The sequence below is a fragment of the Macaca nemestrina genome, chromosome 8 (genome assembly GCF_043159975.1).
Source record: "Macaca nemestrina isolate mMacNem1 chromosome 8, mMacNem.hap1, whole genome shotgun sequence".
Taxonomy (NCBI): Eukaryota; Metazoa; Chordata; class Mammalia; order Primates; family Cercopithecidae; genus Macaca; species Macaca nemestrina.
The window spans coordinates 115,555,407-115,575,005 of record NC_092132.1 but is presented as its reverse complement, the minus strand read 5'-3'; the positions used below and the strand labels follow the sequence as shown (position 1 = coordinate 115,575,005).

The following is a 19,599-nucleotide window of genomic DNA, read 5'->3' as shown; positions in this document are numbered from 1 at the left end:
AGGGATAGTCAAGAGACAAAACTGGAGTCTGCCTGGAAAAAACAAAAGAGGCAATAGTTCCAGAGCATTCAGGCTCTGATTCCCTCGTTGCGGGGGTGGCTGCCGACTGCCTTGCCCTGCGATGTGATGATTGCCAGTTATTAAGCCTGTCTGGTGGAGGGGGAAGCCAAGTGAGGAAAACAACAATAAAAGGAAATAAATGGTCTGAGGGACTGAGAACCATGCAGATCAGAAAAAAAACCAACACACACACACACACACACAACAAAACAAAACAAAACAAAAAAACCCCTGCACTCTGTTTAGAGTTCATAGCCAGGAGGATAAACACCACTTAATTCGCAAACAATTACCATTTGGAGATGATAAAAAAAATTAAATATCACTGGAAGAAAAGTTTACACAGAAATCGCAAGATGCTGTGCTGGGAACATTTGTGAATTCCTCCCCAGCCGCCTCCTGGACGACAGTTCACGGCTAGACTCCACGGCATCTATTCCATGGGTGGTTTGGTTTAGTGGCTCTCAAACCAGGGCAATTTTGTTATCTTCTCCCTCTACCTCCCCCAAACATTTGGCAATGTTTGTAGACATTTTCTGTTGTCACAACTCTGATGGGGAGTGAGGACTGCTAGCAATTCGGTGTAGAGGCCAGGGATTCTGGACAACCCCTCACAATGCACAGGACAGTCCCCACAACAACAAAAATTTCCAGTCCAAAATGTCAGGAGTGCCCAAATTGAGCAAGACTGGTAGGAAGGTATCCAAGGGCAGAAAGGAACACACAGAGTTGAACTGGGCTTGAGTTCTAGCTTTCTCCTTGGAAGAAGTCAGGGTAAAGGCAGGAGGTCCACCCAGGAAGTTCCAGACTTCCTGGAAACACACCAGGCCAGTAAGGTCTGTGGAACTGCATTCTTATCTTGGTATGATCAGAATGTCTCCAGGGTCTTCTAAAATCTAGGTGAAGTTGACAGCGCGGTGGCTCACGCCTGTAATCCCAGCACTTTGGGAAGCTGAGTCAGGCAGATCACAAGGTCGGGAGATGGAGACCATCCCGGCTAATACGATGAAACCCTGTCTCTACTAAAAATACAAAAAATTAGCTGGGCGTGGTGGCACGCACCTGTAGTCCCAGCTACTTGGGAGGCTGAGGCAGAAGAATCGCTTGAACCCGGGAGGTGGAGGTTGTAGTGAGCTGAGATCTTGCCACAGCACTCCAGCCTGGGTGACAGAGCGAGATTCCGTCTCTAAAAAACAAAACAAAACAAACAAACAAAAAAACTAGGTGAAGACGTGGACACCCATTACTAACTGGCTAGTGGGCCAAATGGGTCCGATGTCCATGTGTGTGCAGCCACTGCCCTCTAGGGGCAGAATTGTGTGGGACTGCTCACCATAGGTGTGTGTTTTGAGGCCGCACCATAAACCCTCAAGGCTCCTTCTTCACTCTAGAGGTCTAGGGAAAAGAGTACTAATTGTATGGTTACCTTCAGTTCTACCATTTGCTCACAGTGACAAACTTCGTAACCTCTCTGAGCCCCAGGCGTGCCCTTTGTTCTTCACAGGTCATAGGAATCTCACGAAAGCATGGATGAGGAGACACTGTGTATTAAAACATCACACAAATAAACGTCCATTGCTGAAATACCTCTGGAATCTGATGGTCAGAGATGTCCGATCATTAACAAATAGGCATCGAGGGCTTACGCACATGAGGAGGTGCATGGTAGGTAGAGAAAGATGTGATTTCAGATGGTGTAAATTGTTATGAAAAGATCATATGGGATGAGGGGACACAGAATGGTTGGGGTGGGGCGGTACGGATGCCACATCAGTTATTCAGGGTGGCCAGAGAAGGCCTTTCTATAAGGAGGTACCCAGGAGGCATGAAAGAAGGAACTACCCTTGGAAAAGGGCAATAGGGGCCCCTGTCCTGGGCCTGGGGATTTAGAGGACCCCAACCATTCTGATTATTTAACACGCTTCAGACTCCAGGGAAACACTTCTCCACCACCTTGTCCGAATGCTGTCAAGGTTGTGGGTGGTGCTGGAAAGAATTTGCATGGCAAAAGTGCTTAGGTGACAGAAGGGACAAAGTAATTTGTTCACACCTTTCTCAAAGACAGCATCAGAGCACTAGATTATTGCAGGAAGAAGAATTGTTCCCCAGAGTTCTGAGCATCTGCCTTTTTCTTCTCTTTCTTTGTGTTCTGGAGAAGCTCATGGATTAAAGAAGTATTTGGGATGTTTGCACATGATGGATGAAGAACATTTGCAATGTCAAGTAATTCACATTTCCCTTAAATGTGTATGTATGTTGGTTTAGATGTAAGATGCTCAAGGCATACCAATTATTTACCTTGACAGCACTGAACACCAAAACTGAGACACGTTTTCTTTTTTGTTTGTTTGTTTGTTTGTTTTGAGAGAGGGTCTCCTTATGTTGCCCATGCTGGAGTGTAATGGCGCAAACATGACTCACTGCAGCCTCGACCTCCTGGGCTCAAGTAATCCTCCCGCCTCAGCCTCCCCAGTAGCTGGGACCACAGGCATGCGCCACCACATCTAATTACTTTTTAATGTTTTTGTGGAGACAGAGTCTCACTATGTTGCCCAATCTGGTCTCAAACTTTTGGGCTCAAGTGATCCTCCTGCCTCGGCTTCCTGAAGTGCTAGGATTACAGGAATGAGCCACTGTGCCCTGCCAATCTTTTTTTTTTTTTTTTTTTTTTTTTTTTTTTTTTTTTTTTTAAAGAGACAGGGTCTCACACTGTTCGTAGGCTGGAGTGCAGTGGCATGATCGTGGCTCACTGCAGCCTTAATCTCCTGGGCTCAAGTGATCCTCCCACTCAGCCTCCCTAGTAGCTGGGACTACAAACGTGCACCACCACACTCAGCTAATTTTTTTTTTTTTAATTTTTGTAGAGACAGGATCTCACTATGTTGCCCAGGGTAGTCTTGAACTCCTGGACTCAAGTGATCCTCCTGCCTCTGCCTCTCAAATTGCTGGGATTACAGGTATGAGTCACCATGCTCAGCCTGAGAATTTTTTAAAAAAATAAGAATATCTAATATAATTTAGCTAGATTTTCCAAAAGAATTTTTCAACTTTATTTAAATAATTGTAATTTAAACGTTTCATATTCACTAATTAGAACATGTATTTGCTTAATTATAAATAATTTTGAATATCTGAGAAAAATAACTTTTTTGAAAGGATATAGGAAAACTATTTTAATTTTCAAATATTTACTTTCAGTTATATTTTAATGATAATATATTTAAATTTTTTACACTTTGAGGACAATAACATTTTTTAAACTATTTTATATCATTCCTCTCAATCGAACACAATTATTTGAAAATGATTATATTAGTGATTGTACTGAAATGAAACAAAAAAATAAACTTTGTGGAATAAACATGTAAGTCATAGATAATATATATGTCTCTATTTTAGTACTCATTCAAATATCACCAACCAATCAACAGAACAGTTAAATATGCACAGTAATAAATTTAATTTTCTTTTGTATTTTGCTAATTTGCAGTCATCAAAGCCATGTGTTTACACATATTTTTCAATTTTGTCATTATGAAGGCATTTGACATGGTAAGAGGCTAGAACATGTTTTATGTGATAGGTTTTAGAGTGGTCTATAGCTTTTAAATACTTGGAGATATGGTTTATGGGTTTCCATTCCTGCCCCTGTTCCTGGACCTCACTAGTGTTAGAGGTTGGGGTGTGTATCAAGATCTGGAGAAAGAGGCACTAACACGTTCTAAGCCTTGAAAGAGCAAAATGCTTGGCCTGTGTGAGGGACAGAAAGGTCCGAGTGCCTGGGCCTCGGACAGATGTTGAGAGGTAGGCAGGGGACATGCCAATGTGGTAAGGAGTTTGGATCTCCCTGGACTAGCAATGGAAACTCATTGGAGGATTTTCAAGGGAAATGATGGTCCTGGCTGCTCTCTAGAGAATGATCTTTAGGGGAACAAGAGTAGAGGCAAGAGAACAAGAGAAGGGGCTGTTATATTTGCTCTGACATGATGACATGACCTTCACCTGCATTTTAGCAGTGGCGGTGATGATACGTGGGCAGGTAGGGGACATATTTGAAGGAAGAGAGGATTGAATTTGCTGACAGACTACGTGTTAGAGGCAGGGAAAAGAGAGAATGGTTTCTAGGTCTTCGGTGTGTGCAACTGAGTGGATGGTGGAGGGAACCCTAGAGAGAGAAGTGGGGAAGTACAGAATACCTTGTGTTTGGAACGGAAGTCCCGCTTTTGTAGAAGTACCTGTGTTACTGATAATGGCTAGAGGAGAAACTAACAAGGTAGGATCAATTTCACTGAAGTATCTTCCTGTCTCCCTATCAACAGCCTGCAGCATCACTGGGGCTGATTACCCAGGTGCCACTAAGAGCCTGTCTCATCCCCGTTGCCTGTCAACGATCCCTGCAAGGTTTTGATGGGATAACTGAAATATTACTTGCTAAATCCTTTCTAGCCTTGAAATCCTAGGATTTTAAGGTAATGAAGTGGCACCCAGAAAAATTTGAATTTTAAAAGAGTACTTTCTGAAGACAAAAAGGAATCAAACTGCAAAGGTAGGAGGGTTTGCAGGACAATCTGCCAATTGACCACCACCCTGGCCACAGCATTGTTGTCCACAATCCTTGTCTTGTTGCACACTTTGGTGCACATTCCCGTACACAGCCTATTTTTAGAACTAGCAAGTTTGCTTAGATGTCATCATGCATTCTGTGAACTCATAGCTCAATGCACTCAAAATAAAATAACAGAATATCAGAACGAGAAAGAACTTATTCAGCAGCTCTGATTCTTTGTTGCCCTGATAAGGGAAGTGAGGGTTCTGACATGTGACCGTCGATGATCACACAGCTGGCTGGTGATAGACGTGGGCCGGATCCCAGGCTTTGAGACTTTCTGCCTGGTGTGCTTCCCTCTGCCCCAGGGATGAGTAATAGGTTGTGCAGGGCGAGGACCTGACATTAAAATAAGTCTCAGATTTCTTCTTGCAACGGCTGCAGATTTATGTCATTTTCTGCAATGTAGAATATGGTCATATTCCCAAGAGCTCCGAGCTCTTTCATAAATATAATAATATTGATCTCCACCATCATTCATGTAATCAACCATCATTTATTGAGTGCCTCCTTTGTGGACAAGCCCAGTGATGCGGAGGATGTAAAGAACAGGGCGTGCCCCCAAGGAGCTCCCACTGCCTGTGTGTGGTGGGCAGGGTGGAGACACTGACATTAATGACCCCAACGCAGTGTGTGTGGTGCTGTGATGGAAGTGTGCATATGATCCCACAGGATGGCCCAGCACTGACAGAAAGGAAGGGTAGGGAAGGCATCTGGAGCCATTGCGCCCTGGGCTCTGCAGAAGGACTAACAGGAATTAAACAGGAGAGAAGGAGCGGTTCCAGGACAAGGGAACAGCATGTGCAAAGGCAAAGAAGTCAGCAGAGTTGGACACATTCGAAGAATTGCAAGAACTTGGATCTGCCTGGAGCATGGAGGGGGAGGAAGGAAAAAGCCATAAATGGGATGGCGAAGTGGGTGGGGACAGGAGTTGTGATCCCCATTATACTGGTGGTGCATCTAAAGCAGATATCAAATTGGCAGCAGGGTGAGTTTCCCAGGCCTTCATGCGATTTACTCCAGAGAGTCAAGAAATGCCCAGGTGAGAGCTGCGTTCAAGTCACACCTTCTACTTCCATCAGCCATCCCTCCTCAAGGGCAGAAGTTTTAAACAGGTGAAATATTCAGAGTGAAAATAAAGGATATAATTAAAAGTTTAGGGATGGTGGAAAAGACATCTGTGGACTGAGTCTATGAATGAGTTTTTCCTCTTCCCTTTAACAGCACCTGCTGCAGCCTCCTCTTCCTATTCTTCCTCCTCCTCCTCCTTCTTTTTTGAGAGAGGGTCTCAGTCTGTCACCCAGGCTGGAATGCAGTGCCACAATCATGACTCAGTGCAGCCTTGACCTCCTGGGCTCAAGCAATGCTCCCACCTCAGCCTCTGAGTAGCTGGGACTACAGGCGCCCGCCAACACACCAAGCTAATTTTTAAAATTTTTTGTAGAAAGGAGTCTCACTATGTTGCCCAGGCTGGTCTGGAACTTCCGGCCTCAAGCAATCCGCCTGGATAATTTTTTAAAATTTTTTGTAGAGACAAGGTCTCATCATGTTGTCCAGGCTGGTCTCAAGCTCCTGAGCTCAAGTGATCCTCTGGTCTTGGCCTCCCAAAGTGCTGAGTAATTTGCAGAGCCCAAGACAATCCCGGAGTCTTCCCATAAGGATGGCACAGGCTCAGCAGGAGACAATAACCTTATTAATCACAGAGTATCTGGCACATATTAAGTAGGTGCTTAATATGTATGTATCAAATGAATGACTGATGTGAATGTAGCAACAGAGATTCTTTGTTTCCCCCCTGGGATTTCTCTGATTTGCCAGGACCCCAAGTGTGATTGGCTTGGGTAGGAGAAAGAAGAGTCCTTGGGGGCCGCCCAGGTGCTTCAGGCAAGCCATCTCCTTTCATCCTTACAACACTCTTTACACCCTTCCAGTGTGTGCAACCGAATGGATGGTGGAGGGAACCCTAAAGAGAGAAATGGGAAAGTACATAATACCTTGTACTTGGAAAGGAAGTCCTCCTTTTGTAGAAGTATGTGTGTTATTGATAATGGCTAGAGGAGAAACTAACAAGATAGGATCCATTTCACTAAAGTATCTTCCTCCCTTCCTTCTTTCCTCCCTCCTCCCTCCCTTTACAGTCAGTATTTCAGATTTACAATATCTTACCCTAGAGCCGGGTGTGCTTCAGGATTCTGGATTTTCTCAGGTTTTAGGAAGGTAACACAACCCAATATATCTTTTATTATATCAAACCCCCAGTGGGCTAGGGGAGCACTTTGTAATCACACATATAAACCCTTTCTGCAGCGAAATGTGAGAATATTCACGCTAAGTAGGATAATACATAACTTCAGGTCAGTTGAGGTCAGGTCTTGCTGCCCCACGAGTTACGAAATGCTTGTGGTTTCCAGAGTGGGGAAGTTTGGAAATGTGGATAAGGGATCGTGTACCTACGAAACCATCACTTTTTGGATGAGGTAACTGAGAGGTGAAGTAATGTGCCCAAGGTCACTCTACTGGGCAGAGGAATCCAGGTTAGGACACGAAGGTGTTGGGTTCCAAGGTCCACGCGCTCTCTACTGCATAATTCTGGCCTGCTTCCTGCTGCCCTGTACGAAAAGGAGTAAACGGCAGTCCCTCCGGTGCTCAGCGGCAATGGCAATCAGACCAAGTTTACAAAGAACAGTTTTCTTTCTGGAACAGCAATGCCTCCACCTACTGGACATATATGAGAATGACACCTGACTCCCCCCAAAAAACAGAGTTTGTTGTTCTGGTAATGGACTCTTACAGGAGGGCAACGGAATTGGCTTCTGCGACTCTGCAAATGACATTTCAGGAGCCAGGAAGTGGCTGTTACATAACTGTTATGCAACTATCCTTCAAAATAATAACAACAACAAAACAACAATAATAATGTTGGAACCGCCAATGAGATTTGTTGCTTGCTTGCTTTCTCTACTGGACTCAGCTCCTGCACCGTGAAATGTACCTGGAATAAAGTAAGAAGTTGGGACGGGCGCAGTGGCTCATGCCTGTAATCCCAGCACTTTGGGAGGCCCAGGCTGGAGGATCGCTTGAGTGCAGGAGGTCAAGACCAGCTAGGGCAACACAGGGAGATCCTCGTCTCTACAAAAATAATTTTTTAAATTGCTTTTTAAAATTTTCTCTTTCATCCAACTGCCAGAAATTCTATTGCTAAATTGCCAATTTCACCATTCTCAGCATCTCCAGAACATCCATTCTCAAACATGGCACTCTCCAAACCTTTCAGGAGCTCCTTATTGACTACAGACACCTGCTGCTCCAGCAGATTTGCCACGTCCTATATCTGCCCTAGATGGGCCCTTATCATACCACTATATCCTATTATAGTGCCCAGAACCGCCTATGAGATGTGTTTGGTTGGTTGCTCTCTTTACTGGACTCTTAGCTCCTACACCTTGCAATGTACCTGGAATAAAGTAAGAGTTTGGGCTGGCCACAGTGGCTCATGCCTGTAATCCCAGCACTTTGGGAGGTCAAGGCCGGCGGATCGCTTGAACCCAGGCGTTCAAGACCAGCTTGGGCAACATAGGGAGACCCCCGTCTCTACAAAAATAATTTTTTAAAAAATTAGCTGGACATAGTGGCATGCGCCTCTGGTCCCAGCTACTCTGAAGGCTGAGGCAGGAGGATTATTTGAGCCCAGGAGGCCAAGGTTGCCGTAAGCCATGCTCACATCACTGCCTTCCAACTTGGGTGACAGGGCAAGATCCTGTATCAAAAAACAAAAGACAAAACAAAACAGAAAACCAGAAACCAAACAAAAAAGAGTTTAGTCATTTTTGAGAAAGGAAAATTTAGAATGAATTTATTTCATAAAATTAAAACAATAAAAAATTTTTACATTAATTAAATGCAAATATAGTCATCATTGCCTTCTAAATTTCAGAGTGATTATACGTTTAAAATCCTTTCTTGATTATGTATTTTGGTAGAAGGCAGGATGGAGAGAACTCGGGAATATACATGTTGCCAAAGGAGGGAGATCTTCAATGAATGTGATAATCACAATATACAGGATACTATGTTCATATGAGAGATGGTTCTTCCCTTCAGTCTTCCACATCATCTCTTCTTTTCTCAGACAGTGCCTTGAATTTCTCAAAAATACCTCTTTCCTTCTTTCTTTCCTTCTTTTCTTTTCTTTTTTTTTTGAGACTGAGTCTTGCTCAGTTGCCCGGGTTGGAGAGACCTTAGAATGAATTAGCCAAGGAAACAAAAAAGTGTACATGGAATGTGACACTTTGGAAGTTGGAATGGTTGCAAGATAAATGGATATTTTTTCAGGTATGTGTTTTGTTTCTACAACAGTTCTCCATTTAGATATCATTCACGTACCATAAATTCACCCATTTAGAACAGCAGTTCAACAATTTTTAATATATTCACAAAATTGTGCAACCACTGCTGCAATCAATTTTAGAATTTTTTTTTTTTTTTTTTGAGACCGAGTCATGTTGCCCATACTGGAGTGCAATGGCCTGATCTCCTCGGCTCACTGCAACCTCCACCTCCCAGGCTCAAAAGATTCTCCTGCCTCAGCCTCCCAAGTAGCTGGGATTACAGTTTTGCCCACAACACCCAGCTAATTTTTGTATTTGTGGTGGAGATGGAGTTTCACCATTTGGCTAGGCTGGTCTTGGACTCCTGGCCTCAAGTGATCCATCCGCCTTGGCCTCCCAAAGTGCTGGGATTACAGATGTGAACCACTGCATCCGACCTAGAACATTTTTATCATTCCTAAAAGGAACCCCGTATCCTTTAGCTGTCAACCCCCAAGCTCCCCACGCCCCCAGGCACTGGCAACCACTACTTTCCATCTCTATAGATTTACCCATTCTGGACATTTCATAAAAATGGATCATATAATATGTGGTGTTTTGTGACTGACTTCTTTCACTTAGCATAATGGTGTCCAGGTTCATCTATGTTGTAGATGAAGTACTGAATGTATCAGTACTTCATTTCTTTTTAAGGCCAAATAATATTCTATTGTGTGGATATACCACATTTTGTTCATTCATCAGTTGATGGACATTTGGGTTGTTTACAGAAGCAGCTGTTATGAATAATGCTGCTATAAGCATTTGTGTACAGGTTTTTGTGTGGACATATGTTCGCATCTCTCTTGAGTATAGACCTAGAAGGGGAAATGTTGAGTTAAATGAGATAGGTATTTTTAAGCCAGGCAAAGTGGCTCACTCCCGTAATTCCAGCCCTTTGGGAGGCCGAGGCAGGCAGACCACTTGAGTTCGAGACCAGCCTGGCCAACATGGTGAAACCCCATCTCTACTAAAATACAAAACTTAGCTGGGCATAGTCGCCTGCACCTGTAGTCCTAGCTACTTGGGAGGCTGAGGCAGGAGAATTGCTTGAACTCGCGAGGTGGAGGTTGCAGTGAGCCAAGATCACAACACTGCGTAGCCCAGGCGACAGAGCAAGACTCAGTCTCAAAAAAACCAAAAAACAAAAAACAAAAAAAAAAAAGAAAAAAGAAAAGAAAGAAGGAAAGAAAGACACATTTTTATCTCATCTCCCTTCTAGATTACAAACATTCCTAGGGCAGGGTTTGAGTCATTCCATCCTGGCCCAGTGCTATGCACATTGGTATTTATTAAATATTTACTGACTGGGACGAATCAATGGATGACATTTTCAATTATAACATATAACATGGTAGGGAGTTGCAGGACTAGACAGGCATCATGAAGACAATAAATCTTTTTTTTACAAAAGCAAGAAACTCAGATCATGAACAATCTTAACACTGGCAAGTAAAATTGCAAAATATACATCTCAGAACCTAAGCTCCCCTTCTGTAAGATGAGAGCAACAATATTTTATAGTGCTGTTGTATGAAAAATTGTGTTCTATCTGAGAAGGCCTCAAACAGACCTGGCACACATAGTAAGCACTCAATCAATGCTATGTAGCCAGTTAAATTCAATATGGTCCCTCATCCACAAACCAATCCAGCATTTGGCCTTTTGTGAAATATTGTTTAGCTTTCACCTTGAAAAGCCTGGGTTTTCATCTCACCTTCAGCTCTGTCTTTTGCTGTTCAACGAGAGATTTTTATACTTGTGTCTATATTCATGATATCAAAGCAAGTAGTTTAATAATTGCAAAAGAGGTGACTGATCTAGTGAATCTTGCTCTCAGGGTAAGAATCAGAAGTGCCGGCCAGGCGCGGTGGCTCATGCCTGTAATCCCAGCACTTTGGGAGGCTAAGGCGCGTGGATACGAGGTCGGGAGATGGAGACGATCCTGGCTAACATGGTGAAACCCCAACTCTACTAAAAATACAAAAAGATTCATGCCTGTAATCCCAGCACTTTGGGAGGCCAAGGCGGGCGCATCAGGAGGTCAGGAGATCCAGACCATCCTGGCTAACAAGGTGAAACCCATCTCTACTAAAAATACAAAAAATTAGCCGGGCTTGGTGGTGGGCACCTGTAGTCCCAGCTACTCGGGAGGCTGAGGCAGGAGAATGGCGAATGGCGTGAACCCAGGGGGCAGAGTTTGCAGTGAGCCGAGACTGCACCACTGCACTCCAGCCTGGGCAACACAGTGAGACTCCGTCTCAAAAATAAAAATAAAAATACAAAATATTAGCCAGGTATGGTGGCAGGCACCTGTAGTCCCAGCTACTTGGGAGGCTGAGGCAGTAGAATGGCATGAATCCAGGAGGCGGAGCTTGCAGTGAACCGAGATCGCACCACAGCATGCCAGCCTGGGCAACAGAGCAAGACTCCCTCTAATAATAATAAAAAACAAAATAAAATAAAGACAGAAAAAGAATCAGAAGTGACATCCCACTAACTCTGCTAGGCAACACTCCATATCTCTGGTCAGATGTGTTCATGAGGCTACATATTCTTCAAATTTGTGGAATTAGACTTCTGCCCTTAAGTGGGGGCATAATTAATCTTTTTAAAACTTAGTTTGTCTATTGTTTAGATATCAGACAGACTCAATCTGTCTACATCTTTTCAGAGTCTGGTTCTTGAGATCATATGTTTATTTTAATATAATGTTTAAATATGTTAGACTATAAAATAGACATCTAACTACATATTTTTAATGCTGGGTTAAAATTTGTTGATTAGGATTATCTCCACATTACATTGAGTTTGAAATGATAGACTATCTAAATTTCAGAATATAAATGCATTTCAATTACTTTCAAGTTTAGGTACAAAACTTAAGCCAGAACAGAAAAACATCACCTAGGGTCAGTCTTGGTTCACTGACTAGATAAAAATTATGTGTAATCAGTACATCAACTCAACAATCTAGAAATTGCTAGCCTTAGTCTGTTATACATACAGTATAATTTTTGTAAATGAAAGATACTCCTAAAACATTTGAAACTTTCTAACACGATGAATTGGCAATTTTTATTTCTTTTCTTTTTTTCTTTCTTTCTTTCTTTTTTTTTTTTTGAGATGGAGTCTTGCTCTGCTGCTCAGGCTAGAGTGCAATGGTACAATCATAGCTCATTGCAGTCTCGATCTCCCAGGCTCAAGTGATCCTCCTGCCTCTCAGCCTGCCAAGTAGCTGGGGGTACAGGCACCACCACACTGGCTAATTTATTTTATTTTATTTTTGTAGAGACAGGGCTTCCCTAGGTTGCTCAGGCTTGTCCTGAACTCCTGGACTCAAGTGATCCTCCTGCCTTGGCCTCCGAAAGTGCTGGGATTACAGGCATGAACCACTGCACCTGGCCTAACAAATTATTTTTTCTTACAATCTTACTTGCACTATGAATGTGCAAGTAATGATAATAATAGTAATAATAACAATAGCTGGTAAAAGATTGCAGTGCAGGCCAGGTGCTGTGGCTCATGCCTATAATCCCAGCACTTTGGGAGGTCAAGGTGGGCGGATCACCTGAGGTCAGGAGTTCGAAACCAACCTGGCCAACATGGCTTCTAATACATAGAACAGAGGAGATATTCTCATTTCCTGCTTGTGAACAAATTCCCAATTAACACTAGGAAAACTACTGAGTTTTGTTGCAGGGGTCAAAAGTACCCTAAAGGTTCCCAATTTGTGGTGGCATTTGACAGTTCACAGACATGCTACCCCCTGGGCGGTTACCAACAACTGAATCTTATGATTAGCCTCTCAGCCCGGTTACTTCCACCCAATCACCTCCACAAATCACAACCAGGGTCTTCCAGGCTTATCCCTGGGGTGGGGAGAGGGGGTGGGGAGCAGAGGAGATAGAGTTCGTAATTTGAAATGGGACCCCATTTGAAAAAGGTAGCCAATTCCTGTGTGACCATTATAGAAAGACCTAGAACTAAGAGACACCCTTGAAGACCGTCATTACCCGTTACCCCTCTTTACCACACAGGATGCACACTGTGCTATGGGGAACACAATCACACAGACAAGGCTGAGTGAGGCAGCACGCTACCGCCCACAGTCTAAGAACAAGAACACCCGCATTGCAATCTTTTTTTCTTTTCTTTTTCTTTTTTTTGAGACGGAGTCTCACTCCGTCACCCAGGCTGGAGTGCAGTGGCGTGATCTAGGCTCACTGCAACCTCCACCTCTATGGTTCAAGAGATTCTTGTGCCTCAGCCTCCCGAGTAGCTGGGATTACAGATGCCCACAACCACACCTGGCTAATTTTTGTATTTTTAGTGGAGACGGGGTTTCCCATGTTGGCCAGACTGGTTTTGAATTTCTGACCTCAGGTGATCTGCCCACCTTGGCCTCCCAAAGTGCTGGGGGATTACAGGCATGAGCCACAGCACCCCACCAGCACTGCAATATTTGACCAGCTATTGTTATTATTACTATTATTATCATTAGAGACAGGATATCACTCTGTTGCCCAGGCTGGATTGCCGTGGCTCAATCATAGCTCACTGCAGCCTCCAACTCCTGGGCTCAAGTAGTTGGGACTACAGACACAAGCTACTGTGCCAGGCTAATTTTTAAATGTTATGTAGAGACAGGGTTTCACTATGTTGCCCAAGCTGGTCTCAACCTCCTGAGCTCAAGCAATTTTCCTGCCTCAGCCTTCCAAAGGGCGGGGATTATGGGCGCAAACCACTGTGCCCAGTCCAACCAGCTGTTATTACTATTTTTCAGTTAGAAGGAGAAAAAAACAAAAAACAGAGGGATGTGGGTGTGTATGTTTCTTGGAATCCAAGCGATCGGGGGGAAAAATCCGTCAAAAATGTTCTCAGTACAAAAGTTGGCAAAACAACTCTCTTTTTTTAAACTGAACTTTGTAATAGGAGAAATCCTCTCACAAGGAGAGGATGTTTCTGAGCCAAGTTGAAGCAAAAGAAACTTTTTCCAGCATGTCAGGAACGAAGCTGACGTTCCATTAAGAAAAAAAAAAGAAGAAGAAGAAGTGCTAGAGGAAGGAGTAAGAGGGGAAAAGGCACCAGAATTCAGACGTAGCTTTAAATTCCAGACAGGGCCAGCGTCGGGAGCACGTAGGAAGCGCCCCTCGGAAAGGAGCCGGAGCCCCGGCTGACTTCGCACTTGAGCTCCAGCCCCGTGGACATTTCCTGTTCTGCCTCTGGAAATTCAAGCTGAACGTTACAAAACATCCTTTTCCCTGGAACCAAGTGCTTGGTTGGGAGACCATGCCCTCCCCTTCCTTCCTCGGAACTCCTCCCTGATCGCCCCGCGGCTTCCCCAGGAGAGATGCCAAATCAGCGGTAGCAGGTGGCGCAGAAGGGAGAGGGGAGCGACCCTGGGGACCCCCGCCGAAGAGGTAGGAAACTGGGGACTGCACGTTCCTGAGGCCACTTCACACTTATTGAGCAAAACGAGGTGCTCGTCCTTTAAGCCCGGGGCTGAGGTGTTTCCCTCGCTTGGGTATGCACTGGGTGGTGGATGGACTGGCCACGAATCTGGAATAAGTTCAGGCATTCCTTTTCCCTCTCTCTTTCCAAGTTGAACTTTAATCCTTGGGTCTCTGGAACCACATATTTTGTTTCGTGTGGGAGGTACTGAAAGGCAGAATTCTAGGAAGTAAATATTGTGAATCCCTGATTTTTCTCTTTTCTTTTCTTTTCCCTTTGCTTCTCTCTTCTCTTTTCTTTTTTCTTTCCGCCCCTGAAATGCCCAGGAGCAGTCATAAATACCTTCATCTGGGAATAGATTCGGGGAGAAGTGAGAAGGGGACAGGGCTGGGAAAAGCATTCTCACCACGGTGAGCTGGGCGCGGCTGTTTCCCGGGACCTGGGCCATGTGTTCTTCTGGCCCAGATGCTCTCTCCCTCCTTTCCTTCCACCCATTGCCTTGGAGACAACTACCTTGAGTTGTTTCTCTGGGTGCAGGGATGTGGCACAGACCCTGGTCAGGGCCCTTAAGCATCAGTGCCCTGCGTTTATGGACAGAACCCAGGTGCTGTCTAAAATGTTTCTGTCTGGGGCAAAGCTAACTGGTCTACCCAGTAACCTGCGTGTAGCCCTTGCCTTCGTGAGGCACGGGCTCCCAGCAGTCGGTCTCTGGAAGGCCAGCCTTGGCAATACACGTGCTGACATTGGACCTGCTCAGAGAACTCAGCATGGCTTCTGCATAAGGACTACTCAGCTGGGTTCACATTTATTATATACATTTGTTTCTCTTAGAAAATGGCTTTTGAACTTAAAAAAATCTTGTGTGGCTGGGCACAGTGTCTCACACCTGTAATCCCAGAACTTTGGGAGGCTGAGGTGGGCAGATCACTTGAGATCAGGAGTTTGAGACTAGCCTGGCCAATATGGTGGAACCCCATCTCTACTATAAATATAAAAATTAGCTGGGCATGGTGGCAGGCACCTGTAATCCCAGCTACTCAGGAGGCTGAGGCAGGAGAATTACCTAAACCCGGGAGGTGGAGGTTACAGTGAGCTGAGATCACACCACTGCGCTTCAGTCTGGGCAACCGAGCAAGACTCTGTGTCAAAAAAAAAAAAGAAAAAGAAAGAAAAAGAAAAGAAAACATCTTGTGATCTAAGGACATCCTCGCTCCTGGGAAGGGATGCAGGTCACCTTTGTGGCGTTCACCGTGGAGCCTGGGGGCACCTCCTCTTCCCACTTCCAACAAAGCAGCTCCATCCTTACCTGACTTTTATGTCGAGGTTCCCAGTTAAAAGCATGCTTTTAAAACAATTTGCAGAACTGCTGACCTGCAATAAGCAGTGCTTTGCCTAGACTGAAAATGACTGCTTATGGAACAAAGGTGATTGACGGAGGGATTTTTAGCTTGCCCCTGTCTAGGCTCTTACTCGATCCTCCCATCCGCCTCCTTTAATGATCGCCTTCTGCCCTGGGGAACCTGCTGGAGGTGGGAGTGCCAACCAGGCTCAGCGAGTGAGCTGTTCCATCTCAGGCACCTGACCTCCTGTGCAGGGACAGACAAGGGGCAGAGCCCCAGAGAACTGATAATACAACTCGGCCTCTCTCTCCAAGTCTTTTCTGAATTTGTCCTTCTAAGTGTGCTCACGGTTATGAACTATGTGATCAATAATTGTAACAGCTAATTATTGATCTCCCTTTACGATATCAGATTACTTACTGAGCCAGGCATGGGGCTGAGCACATTACACAGATGAGCTCATGGAATCCTCACAAAGCCCTGTAAGGTAGCTTTTGGCCTGACCCCCACTCTGCTGTGTGGAGTGGAAAGGAAGAGCCACTGAGTGACTGGCTTGAGGGCACCCGGCCACTTAATGGTGAAGGTGGGGCTGGGGCCCCTCCCCCTGAGTCTGAGCCACACTGCCTTGAATATTTTTGCAGCCCTGTTTGACAGAAGTAAGAAGGACATTGTTGTGAGTGTGGCTTTTTTGTATTTTATTCAAGAATGCCCCTGAGAATAGGCTAGGAGGAGCAGGGTCACAGGGCCAGGACGGAATGTTCTGTGGGAAGGAAAAGTGCTCCTAAGAATAAGTGGAGTTAGGATTCTTGTCCAAACTGCATCCCTGATAAACATCACTTTTTTCTCTGAGAGTTGGTATAGTTTTTGTTTGTTTTATTTTTTAGATACAGGGTCTTGCTGTATCATCCAGGCTGGAGTACAGTGGTATAATCCTAGCTCACTGCAGCCTCAATCTCCTGGGCGCAAGTGATTCTCCCACCTGAGCCTCCCCAGGAGCTGAAACTACAGGTATGCACCACCATGCCTGGCAATTTTTTAAAATTTTTTATTTTTTGCGTAGAGATGGGGATCTCCCTATGATGCCCAGGCTGGTCTTGAACTCCTGGTCTCAAGCGATCCTCCTGCCTCAGCTGCCCAAAGTTTCAGGATTACAGGCGTGAGCCACTGTGCCCTACTGAGGTGGTAAGGTTCAATGGGAAAGTGCCAGGCTCTGTAGCCTGACTGCCTGGGTTCACATCTCAGCTCTGCCACATTTTAGCTTGGTCATCTTGGGCAAATTATACAAACCTGTGTGCCTCAGTTTCTTCAAAAATAATATCCTCTGGAGAAAGATGATAACAACAGTACCTATTTCACCAAGATATCACAAAGATAAAATTAGTTAATCCACATGAAGCATTTAGAATTGCATCTGGCATATGGTAAACATTCAATAAATATGTTACGTATAAAAGAGGTTATTGTGTTAACCCAAGGAAAAGTAGCTTGGGGGCAGTCTGGAAATAAGAAGTAACTGGTATTTGAAACTATAAAATGTACACCAACAAATGCAATGTAATTTCAGTTTGAGCTGGGGAGAGGATTGTGCTTGGACCGCAGCTAGGAAGGACCCTGGGAGACAGCCTAGGACCTTCAGGGAAGAGCTTATCTGTTCTTCCAGAGATAAAACTGAAAACAACAACAACAACAAAAACTAGTCTTTAGGGTTGGCATTGCCAAATCACATCCTTGCATTAAATGAAGTAAATGTAGGCTGGGCGTGGTGGCTCATGCCTATAATCCCAGCACTTTGGGAGGCAAAGGCAGGCAGATCACTTGAGGCCAGGAGTTTGAGACCAGCCTGGCCAACATGGTGAAACCCCATCTCTACTAAAAATACAAAAATTACCTGGGTATGGTGCCAGGTGCCTGTAATCTCAGCTACTCCAGAGGCTGAGGCAAGAGAATTGCTTAAGCCCAGGAGGTGGAGGTTGCAGTGAGCCAAGATTGTACCACTGCAATCCAGCCTGGGTGACAAAGTGAGACTCTGTCTCAAAATAACAAGAAAAGAAAAGAAAAGAAAAGAAAGGAAAGAAAGGGAAAGGAAAGGAAAGGAAAATGGTATAAGTGTAATTTATTTAGCTTTGCAGTTGTGGAAATGAGTCCCACCTCTGACCTAATGTTATATAAAGCAAAAATATGGTTTTTTCTTCTCTCTCTCTCTTTTTTTTTTAATCAATGTCATTGGCTGAACCACTTGTATTTTTGGAAGGATGACTTTAGGATTTCCAACTGAGATATGAAATTTAAGAGCTAAATGTAGCTGATTTAAAACAACAACAACAACAAAAGTAGATCACGACTTACAAAAGAATTCTGTGGTTTTTTCGAAGAACAAATTTGTGAGCTCGGCCTGAGTCTGGATTACATGTATAATGATCTTGAAACTAGTTTGCCAATTTTTACTTGAAGTAGAAGTAGATGAGAAATAAATCAATGGCTGACATTGACTGAGCACTTACTACGACCCAGGCATTGTGCTAAGTGCTTCCCGTGCATCACCTCATTTGTTTAAGCCTCATGGCCGCCTGTCAGGTGAATACTATTATTATCCCCGGTTTGCAAATAACGATAGCAAGGTTTAGAGAAGGAGATAAATATGCACAAAAGCAGATAGCTAGTAAGTGCTGGAGTTGGCATTCTAATTTAGGACTATCTAATTTGGGTATGAGTGTTTAAACCCAACATTATAGTTCTAGTAAATCTAATAATTCCATTTGTGTCTGTTTGAAGAGTACGGCACATAGAAGCTGATAAACAACAGTCATAACTCTTGCAACATGCGCACAGCGCTAGTCTGGGCAAAACACACTTGGGCATTTTGGAGAGCAGAGTTTGGAAGATTCAGAGGGCACGGGACAGGAGATGCACGGCGTCATTGCATCTGAGCAAGGAAACTGTTCCAGGCAGCTCCAGGTGTGGGTAAAATTGTAAAGCAAGTTGCCTTCTTCACCTTTCTCTGTGCTCTCCCAGAGGCTTCCCTGCTCATCCCAGGCAGGGATATCTTTTTCTTTTTTCCAGACATCTCAGTCACGCTCTGAAAAGACAGAGACGATCCCAGCTGTGGACTCCCACCAAGCCCCGTTCTGCAATAAATACCCTCCGTCTGTCATACCCAGAATTGATTCTCTTTTTTGTTTATTTTGGTCCATTAGAACCCCCTTTAACCAGCACTTGATATTTAGCAAACTGTTTGAAAGTAATCAATTAATTCATACACTGGTGTAGCTCCCTTGGGGGACTTTTAGGCTTCAGTGTGACAGTGACTAGGGGAGATGCACTTAGGGCAGGGAGATTCCCAGGAAACCCCTTGCCCCATGCCACTGTGGTTATCTGTTCCCTGGCGGGAAAGGCACTCTCCTTTCTGATGGTCTGAGGTCCGGACCACAGGCTCTTGCTGTGTTCCTTCACAGAGAGGCTGCTTACCTGAATTTTCCGAACAATTCCTAGCACCAGCTCAGCAGGGACAGCGCCTGGCAGCAGTAGGAAGTGGGTATGATGTTCCTCCTGGGTGCCCAGAGCCCTCTCCCTCTGTCCTTTTTCTTGGTGGCCCCTCTCCCACCCCATTCCCAGCCTCTCCCAGGCTCCCCTTCCTTCCTCACCTCCAGGAAAGCCTCGAGGCTCTTAATTCACCGGACAACCTTAAAACATACACTGGCCAAGCGTGGGCGTGTTTATAACAAGAATCAAATTATTTTGCTGGAAACAAGAGGACAATGGAATTTAGGAATCA

The 19,599-nt window shown here is 44.5% G+C and overlaps 1 protein-coding gene across 5 annotated transcripts in view; it reads left to right on the top strand.

Annotated features, from left to right (window-relative positions):
- Positions 1-14,048: 14,048 nt before the first annotated feature.
- LOC105476561 (transforming acidic coiled-coil containing protein 1) overlaps positions 14,049-19,599 on the top strand; it is a 125,925-nt gene continuing 120,374 nt past the window's right edge. For 2 of the 5 annotated variants that reach the window (XM_024791190.2, XM_011732607.3), the window contains exon 1: positions 14,051-14,456. The gene's annotated coding sequence lies outside the window, so the exon portion shown is untranslated. Of the gene's footprint in view, positions 14,457-19,599 lie in introns of all 5 variants that reach the window. The other 3 variants (XM_024791193.2, XM_024791191.2, XM_024791187.2) reach the window with 2 other exon arrangements.